The sequence below is a fragment of the Coenobita brevimanus genome, chromosome 76, assembly GCF_032717465.1.
Source record: "Coenobita brevimanus isolate Jiangsu-jjx chromosome 76, ASM3271746v2, whole genome shotgun sequence".
NCBI classification, from domain to species: Eukaryota; Metazoa; Arthropoda; class Malacostraca; order Decapoda; family Coenobitidae; genus Coenobita; species Coenobita brevimanus.
The window spans coordinates 4,295,469-4,305,649 of NC_137029.1; the positions used below are offsets into that span (position 1 = coordinate 4,295,469).

A 10,181-nucleotide genomic window follows, 5' to 3' on the forward strand; every position below is an offset into this window, starting at 1 on the left:
AGTCAGCCTACTCGAGTTATATCGACTGTTTTCCTTAGTGATTTGGAAACATAGTCTGCCATTTATGTCGTTGATTTAAGCAGTGCCACAACAGTTGAACGGAGTCAGGAGTAGATTATCTGCAGCAGCGTCACACAAGCTACAGAAAATGTGTGTGAATATCACTGACTTTCTTTGTGATTACTGTAGATGCAATCCAAGTCAAAATATTGTCCATCCACATAACAAATATTTTAATTTCTATGTAACAGAAGAAAAAAAACGAAAAGCCAATTTGTGTGCAATAATGGCTAGAATTGATGGAAAAAATTAATAATATATTGCAGATAGAAAGGTATGATGAAGGTAATATTATGACTGAGAGCGTACTGACAGGAAGCATCATCATAAAGGTGATCGCTGAAGTACATATTTGTTCCTGAGTGGTAGGCGTCAGGAAGATTTATTTTAATAATTTTATTTGGAGAATGGGTAATGGTCATGTCCAAAAAACATACACTGCACTATATATTGATGAAAATAATATAAGATAATCTGTACTAAAAATATAGCATGTAATCCCATTACATGCATGCAGTTCCGGAAAATGGATATACTGTATATATATATATATATATATATATATATATATATATATATATATATATATATATATATATATATATATATAATGGAAAGGTTACTTTGTTCAAAGTTTGCAGGTTCAAAAAAGACGGCTCATGCATCTTTATGATAGCATGGTCTGTTAGCTTCCTTTACAGCCTCTTTTTGCATACTGGCTTCATCAATAAAATTAGAGGTACACAATTTAAGTCCAGCCAGTCATGTGACAAGTACTTTATATTAATCTGGAACAACTGTTGCTGCTAAATTAAGATTCTCCTGGTTTTGCTGTTAAATCTGAAAATTTTATTAGAGAATTTATAAACATATATTTAAAAATAGGTATATCAATAGTTAAATCTGGTTATGATTCAATATCTGTACAAAAATGGTATAGGTAAGGATGTAGTATGACACGATACTGGTAAAGCATATGGAGAGCCTGGCATCAGGGACCCTCTGAAATAGCCTGGCCGGTGGATGTGAGTAACATACAAAGAGCTTTACTCTTGAATATACATGTTACCTGTTCAATATACATGTTACCTCTTCGCTATACATGGTAAGGGAAGGGGTGGTAGTGGCGGAGAGGCTGAGGGTTGTGATGAGTGTGGGGCTGGTGGTGATGCTGGTGCTGGTTCCCTCACCCTCCCACTAGCACACTATCACATTTCACTCTCACACTCCACATGTGTGTAAATAGTGAAATTATATTTCCTCGAAATTTTGTATGATATGTAATAAAATGTATATTTTATAAATCTGTATTTTTTTTTAATCCACTGGGTAATTTGCATTAGTTTAAGTGACGAAATATCTTGCATGTGAGTAAAACGAAGTCTTTAAGGTTTATACTAAATGAGAGATCAGAACTGAAATGCCTGAAATATTTCATGATTATTATCAAATGAGTCATATGTGGGAAGCATGTGAAGTTACATAGACAAAAAAAAAAAAAAACGAGAAGTAAAGGACCTTTGTGGTGCTGATGAGGCTATGACAGAAAGTGTTGAGATGAATACTTTGGGATAGGGTGCCCATGTGGAGAGGATGGGGAATGAGCATCTGAACAGTAGAGTGTATGTGAGTGAGGTGGGGATTAGGATGATATGGGGAAACAGAGTGGAGAGATATATGAGAGAGGGTGTGTGAGTTGAAGGGAGGGCAGCCAAATGGCAGAGGACAGGTCGACGTGGAGGCGATTTGTGTGTGGCCACCTTTACCGGGATAAAGGCGTCTATTAATAGCTAAGCAGATAGACTATTAACATCCCAGCCGAACTTCCACGACCACATGGTGTGGGATTAGAATTATGGCTGTCCTGCCTCGGTGAGGACATGACTAAGATGAAAACGAAAACCAGCCACAGTCCCCCCCTCCCTATGCCGTAAGAGCTGCAGTGCTGCTTCCGACACAAGAGTCTGTGGTCAGGTCGCCATAGCCCATTGCCAGTACCAGGAGGAAGAGTTGCGTCCAAACACAAGTTCTGCCCTATTTAGACCCTAGCCATGAATTGCAGGGAATATGTAGGTGGTGTTCTTTCTCTCGTATATTCAGGAATAAAAAAAATAATCAGAATTATGCATAACACATAATAAAAAGGAGCACCCAAAGAGAGCACTATCTGCGCCTTGCATATGATATAGGGGCCAAATATCTAACTTTTCCCTGTGACCTTGATCTTTCACAAACAGTTCTCAGAATCGAATTATTTTAATCATGCCTCATCCTCAACCCTCTTCAAATGGAACTTCATCTTTGGCTGACCCTTATTTTATCCACCTAATTCGACATAAACTGAAGTAAAACGGTTTCGTGTAAAAGGATCAAACACTTGACTTAGTTTTGTGACCTTCACCTCTGATGGACTGTTCTTTAAATGAAGTCTTGTTATAATCACTTTACCTTGAATCCTTCCACTTATTCTAAATCAGAAAAAATATTTATGTAGCCTTTCTGTATTGCCTTGACCTTTCATCGTTTTAAAAAAATAAAGTCACTCAGTTGACTGACTCTAAAACTTACCCAAATATCGGGCTGAAATCAAATCAAAAGTGTTTTCGCTATTGTATTCACATTAACATACATATATACAAAGGCTGTCCTTGCCCTGTGACCCTGGCAACTGAGTGAGCTTTCGTAAAATTGAATCCCCGCATCCTTGCCATACCATCTGCCTTTTCACCAAGTTTAGACTAAATTAGATCAGAACTGTTTAAACTGACGCAGCCATTTGACCTTAATATTTGACCTTTACCTATAAGGTATACATACGACCACTTTTTGAAATAATGTAGATAATTTCAATGCGTGCATCAGTATCAGACAACTGAGATGGCACAATCCTTCTTGAAGCTAAAGAACAGAATTAGTAAGTTTGCTCACTCGTACACGTTCTGTGATTTCAAGTGTGGATACCTATGACTCAGTAAGAATAATCTTTTTTTTTTTCCTTAGATAATATATGGAGGAAGGAAAAACAAAGGAAAAAAAATTAGTCCCTGTGCCTAAAGGCATCCTCCATTCATAAAATATTTATAACAACTGGATTTAAATTGAAGTGGATTAAATGTCTGTGGGAAACAACTCCCAGGAAGTGAATTCCAGAGAGTAGTAGTTCTGGGGATAAATGAATTTTGATAAGCAAAGGTTCTGCATTGCGGGGGAGAAAGTGTGAGTTCATGGGCGCTCCCAGCTGCCCAAGTATTTCGGGAGAAAATATGAAAGAGAGGCACAATTGAAGCCAGTTCGTCAGAGCACTTACGGTAAGAATATCGATAAATTAATGCTAAAGAAGCAACATCTCTACGTACTGATAATGGAGGAAGGTCCTGCGTAATGGCACGACAAAAGAAAAAAGGAATAAGCACTATTAAATTGGTAGCAGGGTGTGGATGACAACCAAAATTGTGCTATATGGATATTATCAATATTACAGTGGATATACGCACATCGCAGAGAGGTAGCCTATATGAAAAAGTTAAGTGGTTCTTAAATCACTTTTTTCCAATTTGCCAAAGTATAGCGGAAAAGAATTTAAAAGCACCTGCACCAAACAGCACCAGCGCTTTATGTCGAAGAGTTTAAAAGCTAAAGCGGATCTACACACATAGATGGAATGAATATTAATAAGTAACAGGTGGTACTTGGCAGGGTTCTTCTCTTCAAAATTTGCCACCACATGGGTGAAAAAAAAAAAAAAAAAAGGGGGCACCAAACATCCTCCATAAGTGCGTTGTTCTCAAGACTAAAGCTACTGTGGATCAGTAGAAGGCTTAGGAAAAGGTAATGCGTGTTCTTTAGATGAATTTTTCTTCAACTCTCGCCACTAGTTTGTTGAAGTACAAAAAAAAAAAAAAAAAAAAGAACGTGAGCAGCAAACAGCATTAAAATAATGTTATTTCAAAGACCTTTACAGCTCCAGCGGATCTACGCACATCGTTGGCAAGCTAATGAAAAATTAATAGGTTTTACGTTCGTGGTGTTTCTGAAAAATCGCCACCAGATTCCTGCAGAAAGCCACAAAATGCCAAATTGAGCATCAAAATTTGTGTTATCCAAGACAATATTAAATACACAGCAAACTTACACACATCGTTGGAAACCTGATGGGAACGTAATAAATGGTTTGTGTGAGCTTCTGTTAACTTATGCCACCGTATTGTGAAAAAATCCCCCTCCCCGCAAAAAAAAAAAAAAAAAAAAAAAAAAAGCATACAAACTGATTTATTTCGAAAATTATTAAAAGTACTGTACAGAAAATCTTTGCATACTGAAAGCTTATGGAAAAGTTGTGTGTTCGTTTTGCGACGGTTATTAGCCAACATACTGCTGAAATGAGACAAAAACGTCAAACTGACCAACAAAATTGAGTTAAATGTGTGAATTGCCGTGCTTTGCTATAAGGAGCCAAAGCCTATAAACTATTTTCACATTCTGCAATGATATGTATCATTTCAAAGCGAGCATTAATATCAGGCACGTGGTATTGCTCCCTGCTTAAAATTTTAGCTGCAGTAACAATAGCAAGCTTGTCCCCTAAAACATGCTCCATACATTCAAGTGCGGACGTTTATAACTTCACTGAACTTCGTTACAATTAATTGACTAATAAGAAGGACATAACAAAAGTTACAAGAACAGAGGTGACGTGGAAAATTTCGATACAAATATCCCATCACAGAAGAGATGCAAAGCAAACGAAGACAAACAGAGCGAGACTAGGTAAACTAAAAAAAAAAACTAAAAAAAAAAAAAAGTTAATTGGGAAATACTATCATATCTTTGGGGACAAATGAATGACAGGGATTCTGGTTAAAAAACATGGCGATGGTCGCCTGCCAAGGGTGAAAATAATGGAAAATAATATGAACTATTCCATGAAAGATATTAAGGGGGCATAATGGGGAAGGCATAAACTCCAAAGAAACATAGTGCAATATTCAGATAGTGGAAGACAATAGCGTAAGACTGGGAGGACTCTGAATTCAATACCTTCCTCCAACAGTTGGTCTAAAGGCTGAGTATCTGATTTTGCTCTGTGACCTTAACCTGTGACTGATTATTATAAAAAATAATTGCCTCATTCTTTGCTGACCCAAAACTATCCATCAAGTTTGGTCCAGATCAGAGCAACGCTGTTTGAGTTAACCTTGCCCTGTGACCATGACCTTTGACCTTTTCCTGTGACCTTAGCTTTTGACTGGTTGCTTTCTAATTTCAGTCCCTTTGTCTATGTCTTATCATGAACCTTTCCACAGACTTTGGTCTAAATCGGGTAAAAACTGTTTAAGCTGACCTTGCATTGTAACCTTGGCCTTTGACCTATTGTTATCAAATACAATTAATCAACACCTGGCTGGTCCTCTAGATTTTCACCCAGTTTGTTCCAAGCCACGTAACTGTTGTAGTTATTTCGTTCACACGCAGACTACGGGTCGAACATTTATCTTGCTCTATAACCTTGACCTCTGACAATGTTTTCAATATCATATAAATTCGTTCTTGCCTTACCCATATTCCTGCCTCAAAATTTAGTCTAAATAGGATAATAAACCTTAAAACTGACATTGCTAAAACATAACTTGAAATAGCCCTGTGACCCTGGGATCTGACCTATTGTTTTTAAAACAATAGGTCACCTCCTTGGCTAACCGTCAACCCTTCCACCAAGTATGGATAAAAACAGCTTTAATTTTTTATTCACACACACACACACACACACACACACACACACACACACACACACACACACACACACACACACACACACACACACACACGGCAAACAAAACGTAAAACCCACTTTCACTTAGCGAGAGAGGGTCTAAAATTTACCAGGGGTGCCATCCGTGTACGCGGAAAGCAAGGAGCAGAGGGAGAGCAGGAGGTGGCACTTTTTTTTTTTTTTTCGTTATTTGGGGGTCGATCATTGTATTTTGGGCATGGTCATCAAACCAAGAAAATACATTTTTGAAAATTATTTTCATTTATTTTAAGTTTTCAAAATAAATATAAAAACTAACCGAATACCATGACAAACAGAACATGCCATCCAAACCAGTGCTATATTAATCCCACCAGAACAATAGCTAATCCTAACTAAAGTAACAAAAGCTTACAATTTTCGCGGTAAAGCACCTCTCCCAGGAAAACCCTATTGACAATAAATGTTTAATATCATACAACATTACACCCATGAAATCACCACCTGCTGGCTGTCAGGTTTAATATAGGCTCGTTTACAGTATGGTCAGGGCATGGAAGCGTGTGTTGTGTGCGGGTACAGCCGACAATCCTCTGCCAGCTCTGTGCCCTGCTTTCCTTATTTCTCATTCCACCACAAACGGCATGGAGTATCCTTCCATATGTTACTCTTTAGCTGTGTGCTTCATGCTACTAGCACATGAAAACAATTCACGTAACACCTTCCATTGCCACACCCACCAGAGAAGTTTCGGCGACCTTTTTGCTCATGACCGTACATGTAGTCGTGAGGTGGCTGGGATAGAAAGCTCAGTGAAACATGGGTGTTAAAAAAATTGAGGATTTTTCAGATGTTTTGGCCACAAATTTCATGAACCTTTCTCCTAAATTAATTCTTGATAGAAATGTTTCATGTTTAATGACTCCGGAATTTTTTTGTATTAAGAGTCCATAACTTTAGTGTGAATTTTAAAGCTGAGGGGACAACACGTGATTAGCTTTCAGTGAATGAGAACAAACTGAAGAGTTCGAAAGGTGTATATGAGATTTGTTTGTTCAAGGACACTGAGCTCCATTAGGAGACCTTTTAACGAGTGGGTTCAACCATAAATCCTCTCGTTTCCGTACCTTTAGCAGTGTTTCCCAAATAACAGTTAGTTTTTACTCCGATGTTGTAGCGCCTTATTCCTTTTGTTTACTTCTACTTGCTATTCATGCTATGGGCTTTTTGTATCGAAATATTACACATCACCTCCTGTAATTCTAGCTTTTATTATATTCATCTTTCTTATCTATTTAATGTAACGAAATATAAACAAGATTATTCTTATAACTTGAACGTGGATAAATACCGAGTCTAACTTCATTTAATAACATGGTGATGAATTCTGATGAATCTACAAACATTGTCACTTTGACTCTCTATCCTGCATGTGTTCTTGTTTGTGCTCTGTCTGTCTGTCTGTCTGTCTGTCTCTCTTCTCTCTCTCTCTCTCTCTCTCTATGTGAGGGGGGGGGGTGTCAGGTCTCCATATTATAATTACAAATCATAATAGATAAAAAGATAAATAGATTGATAGAGAGACAGATAGAAGCAGGAAGTCAGATGATGAGAAGGTATTGTGTCTGCGAGAATCGAGCAATGCTAAACATGCTTACACACTCCTAACTCAAGGAATGCTTTATAGGCACACGACAGCGCCTCGTGACCATACACACACATACACACATACTCACACACAGGCTTCTAGAACTTTCCAACCACAGTGTAACACACGTGACACGACCCCTGCTACACCAGAATTTAGGAAGCAGAAGCAGAAGGAGAGAGGCCATAGAATCGGCAGGTAGTAGGGAGAAAGGCTTAGCAACTTGAGAGAGAGAGAGAGAGAGAGAGAGAGAGAGAGAGAGAGAGAGAGAGAGAGAGAGAAAGACAGGGAGGTAGCTAGTGGGACTCTACTTATACTTCACTCGTGTGTGAGAGACTTTGTTAATATTCCAAGACAAATAAAAATAGTCCCATACTATTCTTTACCTCTCCTGTCATTGAATGACAAAAGGGAACCAAGATTTTCTACTTACAAAACTACTCAAGTATATACTTAACAACCGCTCGTCCACAAGTTCAATATATATATATATATATATATATATATATATATATAACTTCTCTACAAGTCCTTTTTGTGACATTTCATTCTCGCAGACACAATACCTTCTCATCATCTGACTTCCTGCCTCTATCTGTCTCTCTATCAATCTATTTATCTATTTATCTATTATGATTTGTAATTATGGAGACCTGACAGGGGTATCGTGTCTTTACTGTACAGGTTGTACTGGAAGATATTCCAACAATATTTGTTGTCAGTAAGCTGGCGACACAAATACTGAAAATTCAGTTTACATTTTGTCACACGAAAAAAAATCCTTTAAACATAAGTGAACGGTAAAAACTACGAGAAAGGTGACATGCAGTACCAACATGGCATGGTAGGGAGAGGCATCCCATCTATTTTTTTCTTTCAGCGTTGTGGCAGCGCAATAGATGGCGCGGACATCATTGCACCCTCTTAGTAGTGCTTTAGATGGAAACTCTCTTATCATCCTTATACAGAGTCTTTGCGCAAACCCCGTATCCATCTCTCTCTCAAGTCTAAGACTCTCAATCTCACTCTTAGTTACGGACAAAATGGGTTTAACCAAGGATTATTTTGACATTTTCGTTGGATGTTCCAAGATTACAGTGTTGGGATGAATGATAATAAATATGATGGTGTTACAATATTGACATTAGCAGTGAAAGTGATATTAAGTGAAGTACTGTAAAACCTCTACAATTCGTCATCCTTCAAGTCGGAAACCTCTACAGCTCAGGAAGGCTCCAAAATATTCATTTAAAAAAACAAAACTCAAAAAGTCCCAGAAATGCACACGTGAGAGGAAGAGAGTCGGCAAAAATGCCCCCAACTCGTTAAGATGTCGAGTTGTACAGTAATGTTTAAGTGTTCAGTGTTTAGTTTCCCAGTACTGTATAGTACAAGTGATAGATACATTACAGTAATGGCCTTTATAGTGTTAATTGTCCTTTACATAGTGAACAGTGTCAAGTACAATACAGTAAAGGTGCCCAAAAGTGATCTTGAGTCCCCCTAACACCTCTAGAAACTACCAAAAGTCCTCCTCCATGCCTGGAATACACTCTACAACTGCATGGAATCATGGTAAGGTAGCTTTTACTGTCTGTTGTAAAAACTTTTATTTTTTTTCCATGTTTTTCCATTTTTTCCTTTTCTGTGTTTGTGTGTGCAAATAGGCTAACTCGGCAAGGTTTGCACATGTATTATGCCGAGTTGTTGAGGTTTTACTGTAGTGGCAACAGCAATGACAAGTGATAGTTAAATCTAAATGATACTTGTAATAACAGAGTGAAATATGTGTAACTGATATTAAAGATACAACAGCTGTGACAGTGATAATAAGCAAGTGATTTTAACTTGGAGCAGCAAACGAAATTCGTTCGCGATTATTTATGCCCCTATCACAGTACGCCCACACATATACATATATATACATAAGTATATATATATATATTATATATATATATATATATATATATATATATAGTAACGGCCATACCACGTTGAGTACACCGCTTCCCGTCCGATCAGCGAAGTTAAGCAACGTTGGGTCTGGTTAGTACTTGGATGGGTGACCGCCTGGGAACACCAGGTTGGCATCCCTACGTGTCAAGTGGGGTTGGTGGAGGATTAGTGCCCCTCCCTGTAAAACAATTAACTCTAAGCCCTTGGCCACCCCGTTTGGGATACATGGCGTCTGGCAATGAATGAATATATATATATATTGTATGTTATACATATAAACATACACACATCCACACTTTCACACACACACATACATGTACACATATACACATGCATATACACACACACATACATACACTCAGGAATGGTAAAACAAACAGATTTAATGCTTATTGGAGAGTCTTTCTCACACATAATCCGCTGTTAATCTTAGTGATGGTATCGGAAGTTTTGAGATGAAGAGGCCTATGGTGAAGAACTATGTGTGTAGAAGGACCCGTACTATCAGTTACTTGTATACTGCAGTGTTGAGTACTGTAATGTCGTGTATGTTGTGTGAAGTATATCCCTGTACTTCATAGGCCTTTCTTCGAGGAATAAATCAGGAACCAGAACACAGCAATCGTCGCAGAGGAGATCCATTCCAACAACGATGGCTTGGTGAGTTATTTTTATATTTATGCTTATAATTTGGTGTTTATTTTTTTCTTACAGGTAATAGGGTATAATAATAATCATAATTCAACTGTATAGCATAATTATATCACA

General features: G+C 37.8%; 1 pseudogene; it reads left to right on the plus strand.

The window, feature by feature from the left end:
* The first annotated feature begins 9,433 nt into the window (after nt 1-9,433).
* On the plus strand, nt 9,434-9,553 carry LOC145408328 (5S ribosomal RNA; annotated as a pseudogene).
* Nucleotides 9,554-10,181: the final 628 nt, after the last annotated feature.